Below are 18,604 nucleotides of genomic sequence, written 5' to 3'. Positions count from 1 at the left end.
AAGTACTTTTCGATTCAGGGGCCAAGATCACTATAGTATCCAAAAACTTCTATCAAACTAAACTTGCAGGATGGTTACCCTTCTGAAGCCGATACACCCCCATTAGCCTATGGTGGTGAGCCCATACCCCTTTGTGGTGACTTTTGGGGTCTTATTGAGTACGGAGGGCGATATGTTTAAGGTAAAGTGTATGTTTCTTAAAAAGGTGACAGCATCATCAGCTGGTTTCAGCAAGGAGACAGGTGTCATGCTAGACCCAAGTAGTTCTTCTCCCATTATCCTTAAACAAAATGTTCATGCCATTCATCTTAATTCTGATGGTAATGTTGAAACTCGGATTAGAACAAAATTTCCAAAAGTTTTTAGAGAAGAACTTGGTCGTCTTAAAGGTTTCAAATTGCATATTCCTTTACGCTCAAACTAGGAACGTTCTAATTGCAAAGTCATAAGTGTACCCTTGGCTGTGAGAGAAGAGATGAAGACAGAATTAGAGAAATTCAAAGTAGGAGGAATAATTGAGGAGGTCACCAGCACAGATTGGCTTGCTCCGGTGGTGGCTGCACCAAGGCGAATGGCTCACTGTGCTTGTGTGTGGATTTGAGGCAACTTAACAAGTGTGTGGTTGTGGATAAATATCCTCTGCCTAACATTTCGGAATTGTTAGCATTGTTGGGTTGTGCCAAGGTCTTCAGTACAATCGATCTGACTTCTGCTTACCACCAGATTGACCTGGAGGAATCTTCAACGGATCTCACTTCCTTCATTACACCATTTGGGACCTTTGGATTTATCAGGATGCCGTTTGGCCTGGTGTCAGCGCATCCGTTTTTCAACGTGCAATGGAGAAGGTTCTCAAAGGGTGTAATGGCGTTTGTGTCTATCAGGATGACATTCTGGTATTTGGCAAAGATCATGAAGAACATGAATGGTCCCTCTATGATGTCTTGGGTAGACTTGAAGCTGCCAATCTTACCATAAATTAGAAAAGTGTAGGTTTGCGACCTTTCTAATTCATTACTTGGGGAACACAATTTCAGGAGGAGGTATTGCTCCCAAATCTGATTTAGTTGACACCATATCTCACATGCCGGCTCCTTCGTGTAGAGAAGAACTTATGAAGTTCTTCGGTATGGCTGAGTACTACAATAAGTTTGTTGAGGGTTTTGCTGAGCATTGCACCAATATGAGAGGGCTCTTGAAGAAAGGTATTGAGTTCAAGTGGAGTGAAGATTGTAATCGCAAATTTGTTTCTCTTAAAAAGAAGCTCAGTGATGCTCCTAATCTCAAGAGTTTTAATCCCTTAAAAACATCTGTTGTTACCACTGATGTCAGTGTTAAGGGGTTAGGTGCTGTGCTCCAACAAGAAGGTGAGAATGATTTGGAAACCATCACATTAATTTGTCGAGGACTTAAGGATCCTGAGTCACGATATTCTGTGATTGAGCGTGAAGCTCTTGCGGTATTTTGGGCCATTAAGAAACTAAGGAAATTTTTGTGGGGTACTAGATTCTTAGTTAAGACAGATCACAAGCCCTTTTTTCCCAGAAGGGAATTGACCAATTTTCTGGTAGGATCAGTAAATGGGTAATAGCTCTCCAAGAATATGATTTTGATATCAGGTACATCCCTGGTGTTGAGAACAGTGTAGCTGACACGCTCTCTAGATTGGTGGTGGATGGTACTTTTGATGATAATGATGATGAAGATTGGAGTGAGAATGATTTTAAGGTGTGTGTGGTAGGTGAAGGAATAATTGATGAATGTTCGTGGTACACCAAGTTATCATTAGATCCAGTGTTTTCTGAGGTTATGGGTCTCATCCGCAGTGGTTTGTATGGAGGCTTCCAAATTTTGGGGGGTCAAAGATGAATTGGCAGTGAATGATGAGATGCTTGTACGTGGCACACGATTGATACCTCCGTTTGAGATTCGCAAAGGTTTGGTTGATTTAGCCCATGAATCTCACTCTGGGATGTCTAGGACTAAAGAGAGGCTCTGATCCTCCTATTGGTGGCCTAGAATGGACATACAGGTTGAAAGCCCTGCTTCCCAGCAGTAACGGCCGCTCCTCACGAAGCTCCCCGCCTCCAAGTGGTATCGTTGCGCTTCCTAAGACCACCGCTGCCTGCTTGCTCGCCTAGCTGCTGCCATTGCCAGAGATCGTGCAAACATAGTATTGCATGACGCTAGGTTGACTGACTGCCTGCACTAGCCTGCATTAGCGTCCGTGATCATCTAGCTGCGCGAAGACTGCCTGGGTGCGCTGTAGACCTGTCCTCATTTGTGCCTGATTGTATGTAGTAAATTGTTTTGTGCTCATTTACTCTCCCCCGATTGTGCCGCTACCTGTGCCCCAACCCTGTGGCGATTTTGGCTCGCTGCCATTTTGGGGATCTGCTGCTGTTGTTGTTGTTGGTTCCTCTCCTACCCGGATCTCCGCCCCGCTTCCCGCCTCCCAGCTGACCCTCCCTCCCACTAATACTATCTACCCTGATCCCCGTGTGTCTCGCTGTGACCGCCCTGCTTCCCAGCAGTAACGGCCGCTCCTCACGAAGCTCCCCGCCTCCAAGTGGTATTGTTGCGCTTCCTAAGACCACCGCTGCCTGCTTGCTCGCCTAGCTGCTGCCATTGCCAGAGATCGTGCAAACATAGTATTGCATGACGCTAGGTTGCCTGACTGCCTGCACTAGCCTGCATTAGCGTGCGTGATCATCTAGCTGCGCGAAGACTGCCTGGGTGCACTGTAGACCTGTCCTCAATTGTGCCTGATTGTATGTAGTAAATTGTTTTGTGCTCATTTACTCTCCCCCGATTGTGCCGCTACCTGTGCCCCAACCCTGTGGTGATTTTGGCTCGCTGCCATTTTGTGGGATCTGCTGCTGTTGTTGTTGTTGGTTCCTCTCCTACCCGGATCTCCGCCCCGCTTCCCGCCTCCCAGCTGACCCTCCCTCGCCCCTCCCCCTCCACTATCCTTATATGACAGATGCTCTCTCGCGCAGCGTTAACGCGCAGCGGTCGCGCCCCATGCGCGCCGAAGGTGCGCCAAAGGTAAGCCCGTCTACGCCCGTCCGCGCCTGGACCACGCCCAGCGCCCGTCCCCCTGCCCTATGCCGCTCCCAACCCCCCAGAATAACTTATGATGCCGCTACTCTCCTCGCCCTCAACGCCGGACGCACCCCACTTTGCTGCGAGGCTACCCCAGTACGTACCCACGGCCCATTCTCCTGCCTCTCCTGTAAGTTCAACTGCTTCAGGACCCTCACCAAACACACTTCCTCTACACTCAGCTCCGAACCCAACAACTTGAAATGCATCCTACTGAACACCCGCTCGGTCCACAGACATGCAACCGAACTCTGGGACCTAATCGACACTGCAACACCTGACGTCGCCTTCCTCACTGAAACATGGATGAATGCATCTTCTGCCCCCGACATCGCCATAGCCATACCGAACACTTACAAGATCATTCGAAAACCCGCACCGATCAAACTGGAGGAGGCATCGCCATCGTCCATAGAAACACCATCAAAATTACAACCAGCTCTGACGTCAATCTTGCAACCGCCGAACACCTCCACTTTCAGATCCACACCGACCCCAGGACCACACTTAGAGGAACCCTCATTTACAGGCCCCCAGGCACCCGATCTCAATTCAGCGACGACATCGCTGACTTTGTCAGCCCGCACGCCCTCGCCTCCGAGAACTACATTCTCCGAGGAGACCTCAACTACCACCTTGACAACATTCTCAACAACAACACCACCACCCTTCTGGACAACCTGTCCAATCTCGGACTCAAACAACTTGTTGACACCCCCACTCACATAGCCGGACACACGCTCGACCCTATCTTCACCTCCAGCAAGCACATCTCCTTCGATCACACTACAGCTCTCCACTGGACGGATCACAGCTGTGTTCACTTCAGCTACAAAACAACCCTGACCCACAACCGTCCACAACCCATTCCCCGAAGAAAATGGAACAAAATCACCACCGACCAACTCCTCACATCACTCAGCCAAAACACTCCCACCCTAGCAACGGACCCAGACCTAGCGGCCACCAACCTCAGGCAATGGATTACCCACAGTGCGGACGAACTAGCACCCCTGAAAAAACACCAGTCGCAATCATCCAGCAAAATGGCTCCCTGGTTCAATGATGACCTTAAAAAATCCAAGAAGACATGCCGCACCCTGGAGAAGAATTGGAGAAAAGAACCAACCTCAGACAACATGGCCTCCCTCAAGACAGCCACCCGCAAACACCACCAACTGATTCGATCCGCCAAGAAATCAGCATTTAAGGACCGTCTCGACAACAATTCCCATAACAGCAAAGAACTCTTCAATATCGTCAAAGAATTCACCAACCCTTCAGCAGCATCCAACGACAACACTAACTCCCAAGACCTCTGCGATGCGCTATCCTCCTTCTTCTACAACAAAATTGCCAACATCCACAACAGCTTCAAGAATACTCCTAATGACCAATTCACCCCACCCCCTTCAGATCCCACCCCTCCAACCAACTACCTCAACTCCTGGTATGAAAGAAGTAGCCGAATGGATGAAACAGATAAAACTCAACTCAGACAAAACGGAGGTGCTCATCCTAGGATCCTCCCCCTCAGCTTGGGACGACTCCTGGTGGCCTTCGGCTTTGGGATCTGCGCCCACACCCACAGACCATGCACGTAACCTCGGCTTCATTCTAGACTCCTCCCTCTCAATGTCCAGACAAGTCCACGCCGTATCGTCCTCCTGCTTCAACGTCCTTCGCATTCTCAAAAAGATCTTCCGCTGGATCCCCCTTGAAACAAGAAAGACTGTCACCCATGCACTGGTCACGAGTCGACTGGACTATGGCAACACACTATACGCCGGAATTACAACAAAATTACAGAAAAAGCTCCAGCGCATCCAAAACGCATCAGCGAGACTCATTTTAGACATCCCGCGCCAAGAGCACATCACCGGTCACTTAAAAAACCTCCACTGGCTTCCCGTCAACAAAAGAATCACTTTCCGCCTTCTTACCCACGCTCACAAGGCCCTTTATAACCTAGGACCCGAATGCCTCAACACCCGACTGTCCTTCTACTATCCCACCCGCCAACTAAGATCATCCAATCAAGCCCTCGCCGCAGTCCCGCGCATCCGAAAAACCACCATGGGTGGCAGATCCTTCTCCTTCCTGGCTGCCAAGACCTGGAACTCACTCCCCACCCACCTCCGCCTCACTCAGAATCACATCTCCTTCAGAAAAGAACTGAAAACATGGCTATTCGATAAACAGTAAACCACTCCCCCCAGCGCCTTGAGACCCTCTGGGTGAGTAGTGCGCTTTATAAATGCTTGAACTTGAACTTGAACTTGAAGGATCATAAGGGACTGCATGGTGTGTGCTACAAATGAGAAATCCAAACTTGTGAGAGTTCAACCTATGGTTATCAGGGAGCTTCCTCGTGGGCCTTGCAAGGAGGTAGCTTTAGATATTTTGGGTCCCATTCATTCAAACGGTTAGCAAACTTTCATTTTGGTTCTTTTAGATTTATTTTCAAGATGGCCTGAGATTCACTTTACCTCTAGCATAGAAACTGTTCAAGTGATTACATTTTTAGAAGCCCTCATGGCTAGAGAAGGGTACCCTGAATCAATTCTTATGGATAATGGAGTGCAATTGGTTTCAAAAGAAATGGAAACCTTTTTGAAGAACATAGGCATAAAGCAAAAAAAATGTTCTCTTTACCATCCGGAAACCACCAACATGGTGGAGAGGTTTAATAGAGTGATTAAAGAAACCATCTTCTGGGCTAAAAATGCTGGGCATAACTTGAGGACTATAGGATGACCCCTCACAGTTCCACTGGCCAGTCTCCCTTTGTTCTCTTCAAAGGTAGGGCTCCCTGTACCCTAGTGGAACCTTCATGGGTAAGACGTCTGGAGGAGGCTGTTTCTAGTTCCACACCTCTAAAGAATGCAATTGATTGGAGGAAGAAAGAGGACAGCAAATGTCTAGATTGGAAATATACTTTTGATGTCAGGAAATCCACTAAAGATACAGCGGTAAAGGTGGGTGATTGGGTGGTTATTAAACTCCCTGGCTCTAAAGTTACATTTTCAAAGCCTATGCATGTTGTTAAAGTGTTCAAAAATGCTGTGAGGATTCAGGATCACAGAATTTGGAATTTAGGTAGAATTTCTGTGTGTTCTGGTCCCACTTTATGTGAAAAGTTTACATCTGGAAAAATGTCTTTGTCTGACTCTCTTTCTTCTCCACGGTTATCTGCTAGGGCTGTTAAGAAGCCTGAGTATTTGAAAGACTATCAGCCTGATTCATCAAGCTAAATTGCACTCGCAAAGGGCAAGATTCTCAGAATCTTGCCTTTTGCGAGTGCAATTTTTGCATTTGGGATTCATCATCCCAAATGCAAAATTCGCTATTAAAGAATTCGCACATTTGCGAAGAATTGCATTTAAGGAATCTCTATTTGAGATTCCTTAAATGCAATTCATGAATCATTTTAAAATTGCGAAATTGCAATTTTGGGCCGCTATTTACCGAGAGGTCAGACCTCTCGGTAAATAGCAAAAACTTAGAAAAATGCATTTAAATGCATTTTTCTAAGTTGCATGTTACACACACACATGTCCTTTGGACATGTGTGTGCGCAACACCAATGTAGATTACATTTCAGGGGTGCTAAAGGGTGTCCTTTGGACACCCCTGCACCCTTGAATTTGCATCCTTATTTGCGATTAGCTAATTGCTAATCGCAAATAAGGAATAACTCCCCATTCATTCCTATGGGCCTGTAGGCCCATAGGAATGCATGGGGAGTTATTCCTTATTTGCGATTAGCAATTTGCTAATCGCAAATAAGGAACATGTAGGAATCGCAATATTTTTTGCAATTCCTACATGAATCCCGTTTTGCAAGTCCTTAATAGCGATTCCTTATGAATCGCTATTAAAGACTCGCAAAACGAGTCTTTGATGAATCAGGCTGTATGTTTCTTAATTGTATACATTTTTTTTCCTTCTTTTTGGAGAGTTATTTCTTCATACATCTTTCCTCTTTGTGTTAAGGGGGAAGGTGTGTGGCATCTTGTGTCCTAGTTTGCGTCATGGTGGAATTGTAACCATGACACCCAGAGCTGGCTTGTGTTCTACCATGACTATGGTAATGTTCCACACTGTGTTTCCTACGAGTTAGAATGTGTTTATTTGAATTCACAGTATTTCTGACTCAAGCTTGCTGTGGCTGTTACTCTGGCTGGCTGTGGCTTGGATGGGTCTTCTTTCTCCTTTGGAATTAAACCTGCTTAACTTTTGCCACATTCCTGTGTCTGGCGTCATCCTTTCAGCTGCATGGGAATCCTACACCCCCATGGTAGGCAGAATCAATGTTATCAACACAGTGCACTTTATTCACAGGGATCCAGTTTTAAAAAACACTTTTTAAATACTTGCACTTTTAGAGCACATAATGTTATCGGGATAATGTTTTACAGCAGGCTCCATCATCAGTATAGAAATGCAATTGGTTGCATGCATTTAGATCTAATATATGCATTTTTGAGTATTAACTGTGAAATCTAGGTATTGATACTGTGACAACTGCGAAATTTGCACTCGAGAAAAGAATGGATTATGTGTCAATGTTCACACATAACTCAAGGAGTTATGTTGCACAGGGTTAATGTTTACAAATAACATATTGCGTAAGTTTGCACATACCAAGGAGAATGATGCACTATATTGGTAATTTTACTTTGAGATTGATGAATTTATACTGTAATTATTGTGAAGTTTGCACATGTATTTTACTCCGAGATTGCTGTATTTATACTGTAATTATTGCAAAGTTTGAACATGTGAAGAGTAATAGTGTTTCCATACTACACATTGCGGAAATAGGCACATGATGAAAATTGCTAACATGACTTTTCCTGTATTCATACTGTAATTACCGAGAACTTTGCCCATGTGAAGAGTGACATTGTTTATTCTACACATTGCGGAAATTTTGCACATGACGAAAATGTCAAATAGCATTATTACTGTAGCCATCCTAAAAGTATTACGATTATTATTATTATTTATTATTTAACAAACTTATAAAGCGCAGCTGTCACCATTGCAGGCATCCTGGCGCTGATAGGTCTGATGAGGCGGAAAAGAGGAACACAGGGAGTGCGAGCTTCAGGCAGTTACCTTGGGGAATAGCCAGGTTTTAATCATTTTTCTAAAAGGAAGGAGTTCAGTGATGTGTCTAATCTCAACCGGGAGAGTATTCCAAAGTATGGCGGCTGCCACTTCAAAGGATCTACCTCCAGCTCGGACCTTCCTGAATCTGGGGACCACTACCAGCTTAGCATCTGAGGATCGAAGTCGTCTGGTTGGAGAAAACCAGGCAAACTTTGATTGCAAAGGGGCTGGGCCAGATCCATGGAGAGCCCTGAAGACTATGCAGAGGGCCTTGAATTGTATCCTCTGTCTGATCGGCAGCCAGTGAAGTTTGCCCAGTGGGTCCGGTGCTCGTGCAAAATGAAGGGGCCAATTCTCAGCTCACCAATAAGCCCCCTGAGTGAGACGCAGTCTGTTAAATTCGAAGATCCTGCTCTACAGATCGCAAGGTAATTGTTCCCTGCGCAGACCAGTCCAGTTTATGGCGGTGCGTCGCCTCCACGGCCTGGCAGCGCCGCGTTTACGTATTCCAACAAGTTCCCCAGAGATGAGGCCGCACTCTTGAGCAGGTAAGTGTCACCACCTTTATTTAGAAACAGGCTGATTCACACCCCGTAATGGAGCCCCCCTGGGTCTGACGCATTTCGAAGATTCCATCCTCTTCCTCTGAGACCAAGAACACGAGCAGTCCGTTATTGCGTGCATCTGCAATGTTCCAGCACGTTTCTTTTAATTGTTAATTGGCCTCTGGTGTGCCATGACCTTTCATGTGCCGTTAGTGCATTCTGGACATTGTAGTTTCAATTATGCATACCTTGCGATCTGTAGAGCAGGATCTTCGAATTTAACAGACTGCGTCTCACTCGGGGGCTTATTGGTGAGCTGAGAATTGGCCCCTTCATTTTGCACGAGCACCGGACCCACTGGAGGGTAGTAATATGCATAATTGAGTCTGGGAGGATTTGGAGCGTCATATATATATATATATATATATATATATATATATATATATATATATATATATATATATATATATATATATATATATTTTTTTTTTTTTTTTTTTTACCAAACCAATCTTCTGATTAAAGAAGGCGCTGACTCCGTGAGTTTCAATTCAAACGTGTTTATTCCTTACTTCAGTTTCTGCTTAGACGCGTTTCGACGGGCTCCTGCCGCCTTGATCACTAACAAATGCATAATGACATTGAGGTTTATATATACAAGAAAGCACATTCTCACTGATTGGGTAGTCTCAGTTAATGCTAAATGACAGTTGCTATAGTTACATAGGTTACACCCAAGGTGATGACGCTGCTTAGCATATGACTTGCACATTTGGAACATCAATGAAGTCTTTCCACTGTTACTGTTAAATTCACATGTAACAAATAATTGCAGCATATATGACCAAAAAATTCCGTGCTTAATTTGTACAATGTGATAAACTGTGCCAAACATTACTGTGAGGACGAGCATTAATAGTGACATCACACAACCCCACTTTCAGCCTATTTTAGTTAACCTGTGTTATGCCCGCGCTTCAGCGAATCCCGTGTGTTCATGCACACAGGCTGGACATGGCTGCTCATATATGCATGTTGATTGGTCTGGCGCTGTAATCTCAGAAATGCCAGTTCCCTGAGGCGCGCTTCTGCGAGTTGGCAGCATCTGGAGTGTTCAGGCTCGGTGAGTGTTTAGAGTGAAAACGGCGCGCGCGCGCTCTGTTTGGCCTATTAGCCTAATGCAGTTAAACTATTGTAGGTAGATTAATGCTCCTGCTACATGAGGGATGGCGAGCGGGAACTGCCATTGTACAATTACATAACAAGCGCTGCTTAGCTTACCGGCGGGGGTTGCCTGCTGTGTGGCAAGGTGTGTGATGTTTGCTGCATATTGGTCGGTCATCTCCCTATAGTGGTATATGTGTATAGAGTGTATTTACAGTGATTATAAATTAAAAACTATGCAGATGTTCACGGGTACTAGGGACAAGGGAGGCAGACAGGGGCGCTGGGATGTGATTGTTCAAATGTGGACACTAAGGGCCTCATCCGCATTCAAACCTGCCGGGATCTTGGAGTTCAATAGAATTATATATCTAGACTCCAGGCGGCGTAGCGCAAGTTTCCGATTGCCACCTCTGGGATTCTTGGGGATGCTGTCTATAACAAAATAAGTTAGACCATCCATATTGCCCCCATGGGACTCATGGATGTGGCGCGCCACGGGATATGTCTGGTCCAGGTTTGCAATCGCCCTTAGGTGCTGCAGAATTCTAACGTGGACGGGATGAATAGTCGATCCCACATATCTTTTGCCACACTGGCACGTCAGCACGTATACAGCAAACTCAGTTTTGCATGTGAAATGTGCCCTTAAGGAGTATTTCTTCCTTCTGAAAGGTAATTGGACCTCAGTGGTATTGATGCCATGCATGCAGGCTTTGCATTTCATGCATTTTTGAACCCCTTTTTCGAATTTAACAGACTGCGTCTCACTCGGGGGCTTATTGGTGAGCTGAGAATTGGCCCCTTCATTTTGCACGAGCACCGGACCCACTGGAGGGTAGTAATATGCATAATTGAGTCTGGGAGGATTTGGAGCGTCATATATATATATATATATATATATATATATATATATATATATATATATATATATATATATATATATATTCACTGAAAAAACCATAGGTTATAGACCATATATAGTTAGGAATTAGCATTTACAAAACCTTGAAAATTCACTGAAAAAACCATAGGTTATAGACCATATATAGTTAGGAATTAGCATTTAAAAAACCTTATTTTACTCACACAAAACCATTGAAATTCCATATATAGTTAGTTGCACTAACTATATATCGCGCACCCGCAATCCACTGCTGATCATGTCACATATTACATCATTCATGACATGGTCAGTGACATCACTGATGACATCATCTAGTGTCTGTGTGTTTTTGTAAAGTTTAAATATGTTTTACATATTGAAGAATGAGTGGATGTATGGAAGACTGAGTGTGTGTGTGGCTGGCTGGGAGGTGTGTGACTGTGCATATCAATGTGTACTTGTATCAGTGATTGTATAAGAGAGTAAGTATGTGTTAGTTTATGTGTGAAAAGTATGGTGTTCTGTGTTTAACTGTATAGATGAGGAAATCGAAGTGTGATTGATTCTTCACAGGACTGACTAGGTGTATGAGTGCATATGATAGTGTTGTAATAATGAGTGACTGTATTTATGAGTGATTGTATGGGTGAATGAGTGAATGTGTGTGTAGACGTAGGAATCAGTGAGTGCGTATGTAGTAACTGGTATTGGTGTGTCATGATGTCATCAGTGATGTCATTTGAGATGTCATCAGTGATGTCATCAGTGATGTCATTTGAGATGTCATCAGTGATGTCATCAGTGATGTCACTGACCATGTCATGAATGATGTAATATGTGACATGATCAGCAGTGGATTGCGGGTGCGCGATATATAGTTAGTGCAACTAACTATATATGGAATTTCAATGGTTTTGTGTGAGTAAAATAAGGTTTTTTAAATGCTAATTCCTAACTATATATGGTCTATAACCTATGGTTTTTTCAGTGAATTTTCAAGGTTTTGTAAATGCTAATTCCTAACTATATATGGTCTATAACCTATGGTTTTTTCAGTGAATTTCATAGGTTTTTTAATAGCAAATCTTTATAAAAATAATACATTTTAAATCTAATTTTATATTTTATAATTTTTTTATTTTTTTTTAATATTATTTTTAGTGCGCTCCCGGGGCGCGGACAGGTGAACGCACGGGTAAGCGCAATCTGGCGGCGCGCCCCGAGGCGCGTACTAATGCGCGTCCCGGAAGCGCTATTGTCGAGAACGAAAACAACATCGTGACGTATCGCGTAGCCGCCACGCCTTGCGTCATAAGACACGTATCGCGTAGCCGCGAGATGCGTCTTATGACGCACCGCGTAAGCGCACCCGGAAGCGCATACGATCGCGCAACGTAAGCGCCCCGATGCGCTTACGATACACGCCCGGGACGCGCCCCGGGCGCGTAGCGTAAGCGCGTCAAACCATGTGACTTTAAAATAACACTTTTCATTGGTTCAGAACTTTTTTTTTTCCAAATTGTGTGAAACCCACCCATTTCTCTCACTATTGCTTTGTACTTGGAGAGAGCAAGAGCTGTTGTGTCTACTCTATCTCCTACTTTTCTGATCTCCAGCAATGGCTGCAAGAGAGTCATCCAGCAGTGATTCAGAGGGATTTTTGGATGAGGACCCTCCTCAGCAAAAGAAAAAAACCCATTTCATTTGGAAATTTTACGACATCCCAGAAGGACAGAAAAAAGTGAACGCTCCCAAAGTAACATGCAAAATATGTGGGAGTAGTTTATCCAGAGGCAATCCTCTGAAAAAATATAGTTTTGGCAATGCCAATTTGATCCGGCATGTCAAAAGAAGACACCCTAACAACTTTGCCAGGGAGAGTGTCAGAGAGCTGGCACGGAATGTACCAACAGATGGCGGCAGCACCTCCACTGGTGGAGCAACACCTTCGGGACCACCCCGTGGAAGAATGATCCCTAACATTCAGCCGGTGTTTGCGGGCATCAAATTTTTGTGCGCAGAGTGTGACGAACTGCTCTGCTATGGGGAGCAGAGTGTTGAACTGATTGCCCTAAAGAAACAGCAACACCGCTGCTCTTCCAGTCCCTAAATTTTCAATTTTTTTTGCTCCTGTTGAGCAGTTTTGGAATCCTTGTTTTTGTTTTTCCCTTGAAAAAAATACAAAAAAAATATAAAATTGTTTTAAAAAGTCTAAAAAAATATAAAACAAAAAAAACAAAAAAAATATATATATAAAACAACAAAATGAAAAAAAAAGTTCTTTTCAGAACTACCTCCAATTTTTAAAAAGAAGCTTTATTTTTTTTAAAGTCTGTCATTTTTAATCTCCATGGTACGCTCCCCCGTACGCTCCCCGGTGCGCGTACCGGGCGCTCACCCCCGCGAAAATCGATTTTTTTTTTATTTATTTTTTTCACCCGCGGGAGCCTTTTATGGCCCCCACATGAAACCTAGGGGGTCAGGGGGTGTGTACCCTGCTCCCTCTTGCTCATTTCCCCCTTTGATTTTTGCCACCTCTTGTGTCTCAATCCTACCGAGACACAAGATGGCGGCCGCTGCGGACTGTTTCGAATGTTTATAGACACCCGAGAACCAATCAGCTTGCCGTGCGCAGATCGCGTGGCGCGCCTGGAGCGCTCCCCTGTACGCGTACGTGGGAGCGCTCCAGGCGCGGCTCTAGATATATATCTTTTTTTGAACGTTAATTTCTCAAAATCCACTGGAGCACATATATTGAGACCTACAAAAGGCACATCGGGCTACCAGTCCCTACAAATTTGCCAAGTTTCGTGCAAATCCATTCAGCCGTTCGGGCTAAAAATGAGGCTAACCGCCCTATGGAAAACTCAATGTTAAAAACACGTTTTGGGACCCCCCTTTTTTCTCGGCCCCCCCTGGACCAACTCCCCCCAAATTTCCAGTGGCTGCTCAGAAACAAAATGTTCCATTTTGCTGAAAATTTCAGCCAATTCCGTCCACAAACGCCAAAGTTATTAGACATAGAATTTTCAAAAATCCCATAGGGAAAAAATCCTAACTATATATACCTACTGGCGACCGCCAGTAGGTATATATATATATATATATATATATATATATATATATATATATATCTTATATATATATATATCTTAGAATCTTTTCGCCTCTTCATCCCCTCTCGGCAGAAGTCATGGCACAGCAAGCAGGTACGTTTTTTCAAAATTATTTTATTTTACACACCATGTGCAAAAGTTTCCGTGCAGTAAATTGGACGGCCTACGCGTTTCGGCTACTCCTAGCCTTCCACTGGACCATAGAGTCCCTAGAGTCTAGACCATTTTTAAAAGTGCTTGGTGCAGGTACCCTCTTCCCTTTCCCTTATTCCTCTAGACTGTCAACTTTGCTCACAATCTATGGCAAAATGGAGGTCGCCATTTTCTTAATATAAAACATCACAGTAAAGTACATGTAAATGTTAAATTATTTTGAATGATTGCATTTCATTATTTTCTGCATATTGTGGATTCAGACAAGAAACATTTAACTCACAGTAAAGTACCAGTTTTTTTGCATCATTTTGTTCAAAAATTAATTGTTCTTATCAGGGTAAAAAGTTTTTTAATGCCTATGTACATTATATACAAGATTCTGTGTTCTCCACCGAGAAAGATTTTTTAGGTTTGTTCTTGCGGGAAATTTACAATTCTCGACGACTATGTACATTATTTACAGATTTCTGTATCCTCAATTGGAGTCCTATTTTGAATTTCGTTCTTATTTCCCTTGAACTATTTGCTGTCCATATTGTAAAGTACATTTTTATGTTTCAGCAAAATATATCCATTTAAGGGGCTCCTGTTTGAGATCAACTCCATCTATATACATATTGCATCACAGTCAAGATAACCCATTTGTCTTTTAATCACCATGCTCTTTTTTATGTATCAATTCATTCAATGTTCATTTGGCGACTTCACCGCTACTATTCAACTTATTTACACCTACGTACAGATATATACAATTAGCCCCCCGAAATTGGAGTTCAAGGTTTTTTAACTGGATTATTTTTATCATGTATTTACAGATGTACAAACAGTTCAGCATCTTGGTTGTGTCCATATGGATATTCTGTCCCCATCCCCAGGATCATTCTTGATTCAAGTTTGCGTATTTGTAATTTACGATCTCTCCCTCTCTCTCATGGTTTACTGAGCTTAATCCCTGAGTATTTCAATAGATTGGGGTTGCTTTGATGACAATCAGCAAAATGTTTGGCCATTGGGTAATTGGGGTCCTTGTTCTTAATCGCACGTAGGTGTTGGAGGATCCTTAGTTTTAGTTTATTTATGGTGCTTCCTATGTAGGACTTTCCACATGGACACACAAGCCTGTAGACCACATGTTTTTCTTTACACGTTATGTGGTCCCTGATTTTCTCCGTTCTTCCGTATTGCAATTTGTATTCCGTAGTATTTGCGCCATGCTCACAGGCCTTACATTTGGCACATTTCCAAAATCCAGGTGTTTTTAGCCAAGAGGTCTTTTTTGGTTGCTTAATTTGTAAATGACTCTGAGTTAGAATATCACGTAGGGATGCCGTTTTCCTATATGTGATACTTGGAAATGCTGTTAAGTTTTCTTTCAGAGTTTCATTAAGGAGTAAGATGTTCCAATTCCTCCATAGAGCCTTTTTCAGTTCATCACTCTGATTGTTGAAATCCATGATCAGGCGAGTCACGTTGTTGGTCCCTCCTATTTCGGTAGTCGTTCCATTCGTTTTGCCACTTCCCGGTACTAGAGGATCTGATCTTTTCTTTAGGTCCATCCTTGATTTTGCTGTTTACGATGACTTCATCTGGGTAGCCCCTTTCCCGGAATCGTTGACTCATTCCTTCTATTTCCTGTTCCAAAATATTCATTTCAGAGCAATGTCTTTGAGCTCGTAACATCTGTCCATACGGAATGCTCCATTTAAGTTTTACTGGATGCCCGCTATTAGCATGGAGTATGCTGTTGCAAGATGTAGATTTTCTATGTTTTTTAGTACATAGGCTGTCGTTCTTCACAAAAGTTTCTACATCCAGGAAGACGAGATTCGTTGAGCTGATGGTTGATGTAAAATGGAGATTATATTCATTATTTTCCAATGAATTAATAAATATTTGGAGCTCTTCTTCACTTCCGTCCCAGCTGACAAATAAGTCGTCGATGAAACGACACCAGAGCTTGATTTTTGAATGTTTCTTCTGTTCTCGGTCCATGACCTCATTCTCCCAGATGGCCATCAGAAGGTTTGCATATGTTGGAGCAAAAAATGTCCCCATTGCGGTCCCCTGTCTTTGCAGGTATAGGTCCCCCAAGAAAAGAAAGGCGTTATGTGTTAGGCAGTAGATTAATATTGCAGAGTGTTCCAAGAGGCTCACTGATCGTGTTGCCAAGATCTTCTTGATGGCTCTAATTCCATCCTCGTGGCGTATTGACGTGTAAAGAGAAGCAACATCTATCGTTGCCATCAGATAGTTCGTCTTCCATTCAATTCCTGAGATTTTATTCAAGAACTCCATTGTGTCCCTCAGATATGAAGGTAGTGAAGTTACATAGTTCTTTAGGAATACATCAATGAATCTCGATGTCGTCTCTAACAATGATCCTATGGAACTCACGATCGGTCTTCCAGGTGGTCTTTCGAGCGCTTTATGTACTTTTGGTAAAAAGTATATTGTGGCTGTGATGGGATTGTCTGTTTTCAAATATGAATATTCATCGAAGTCAATCAGACCTTTGTCCTTCCACCCCAACAGTAGAGAATGATACTCCTCTGTCCATTCCTCCATTGGGTTCTTTTTAAGTTGTTCATAATGGTCCCTATCGCTCAATTGTCTTTTAGCTTCAGTGATGTAATCCGTTACATTTTGCACAACAACATTTCCTCCTTTGTCGGATGACTTTATTATTATTGTAGGATCATTCTTTAATTCCGACATTGCCTGATATTCCTTTGGCGAGAGATTATTTCTATTCCATACTTCATCTTTGTTGTTGGCAGATTTTCCAGAGATTCTTGTTATTTCCTCCACCATTATTTCGTGGAAAAGATCAACTTTGTTCCCTGGTGGTAACATTGGGCAGAATCGTGATTGTTTCCTCAATCCACTTTCACCCCCACTGTTTGTGGGTATGCCAGATTGATTACAAAACTCAATGTCCAATTGAAGTGAGTTCTCACTTTCTTCTTGACTAGATAGTGCGGTTTCCCCACTTGATGTTAGTGCCCTCATAGCTGGTACATTCTCTTGGGTAATCGAGGACAGATTACTTTTCTCCAATGGGCATTCTGGTTTCAGATGTTTCTTCTCAGAGAAATATTTTCTCAGTTTGACTTTCCGACAGAACTTATATAGGTCGATGCGAGCATTAGGTACATATATATATATATATATATATATATATATATATATATATATATGAAGACAGAGCTCCTCCTCAGCTCGCTCTGCGCTCGCAGACACCGCCTCCACGCCAGCAAAGAATGAGGACCGGACCAGCAGAGTCAGCAAGATGGTAATTTATTTTAAAACAACAGAACCAGCGACGCGTTTCGGGCCAAAAGCCCTTGGTCACGCTGCAACATGTTTCAAATCATTATGCTATTTTATAGATTAATGCAGTGATGTTGACACCACCCCCTGGTGGCGTCCACCATAATCACGTGGTAATAAACAGTGAAAACACACTATCGCCAGTCTGCTTTTCCAATTGCTGACATATGTACAAGAAATTATTGCTGGTTAAATCCAGGATATATACTAATTCTAACAGATAATACAATTTATAAATGGAAGGTATTAAAAAGCATTAAAAAGCTATTTCTGTTATCAATTAGAAGTTCAAATGACATGTATACCAATCCCGTGCAAATATGCCAATTCTTATATGTAGCAGCGAAAGTTTATAAAGTGCATAGTTTAGAAAGTGCATAAGTGATAGAGATAAAATGAAGTGCAAAAGAGTTGCGGGAACATACTACACTACCATTAGAACAGTAATGTGCAAATGTGCAATAACCAATGAAATGCAAGATTAAATTCATCAAACAATCCTGTTTTATGCTAAGTTCTCTTAAAGTATTCCAGGTAGGTTATGACATTGTTGTCCAAGAAGCTAAAAATGACAATATGTATAAATTAAACCATATTTCATATATATACACACACCCACACCACCTTTACATGCCCACCCCCACAACCTACCAACAACAACATAAGATTATCTCAAAGAAAACCCCACTGTTATAAAAATCACATACAGAAAATCACCCCCAATTTTAACCCCAATATCTACATCTATGTACATATATACATACACACACATATGAAGATATATGTGCGAACATACATACACACACACATGCGGATACAAGTTCAGATCTGCCCTATATATACAAATATATGTATCTATTCTATGTATCTCCCCTTAATTATTCCATATATGTAGATGTTCAGCACAATATCAATATATACAAACTCTCAAATTATATCTTCATATTTCAATCACTATACACTCTAAAAATTGTCATATAAGTGATTATCTAAAATTCTTTCAATAAGTCCTGGAATAGAATTGAATGAGTATATTTAAAAATTGGATATAGATCATGTTATATAATAAAGTGCACCATATACGTCACCATGAGGGAATATTGATTTAAATTTCCCTAGTTGTAAAGGCAGATCATGAGACAAGGAATACCCCCAACGCACGGTGCTTCTAATAGGGAACCTAA

Source organism: Lissotriton helveticus, chromosome 8 (assembly GCF_964261635.1).
Source record: "Lissotriton helveticus chromosome 8, aLisHel1.1, whole genome shotgun sequence".
Taxonomy (NCBI): domain Eukaryota; kingdom Metazoa; phylum Chordata; class Amphibia; order Caudata; family Salamandridae; genus Lissotriton; species Lissotriton helveticus.
Note: the sequence above shows the minus strand (reverse complement) of the source record.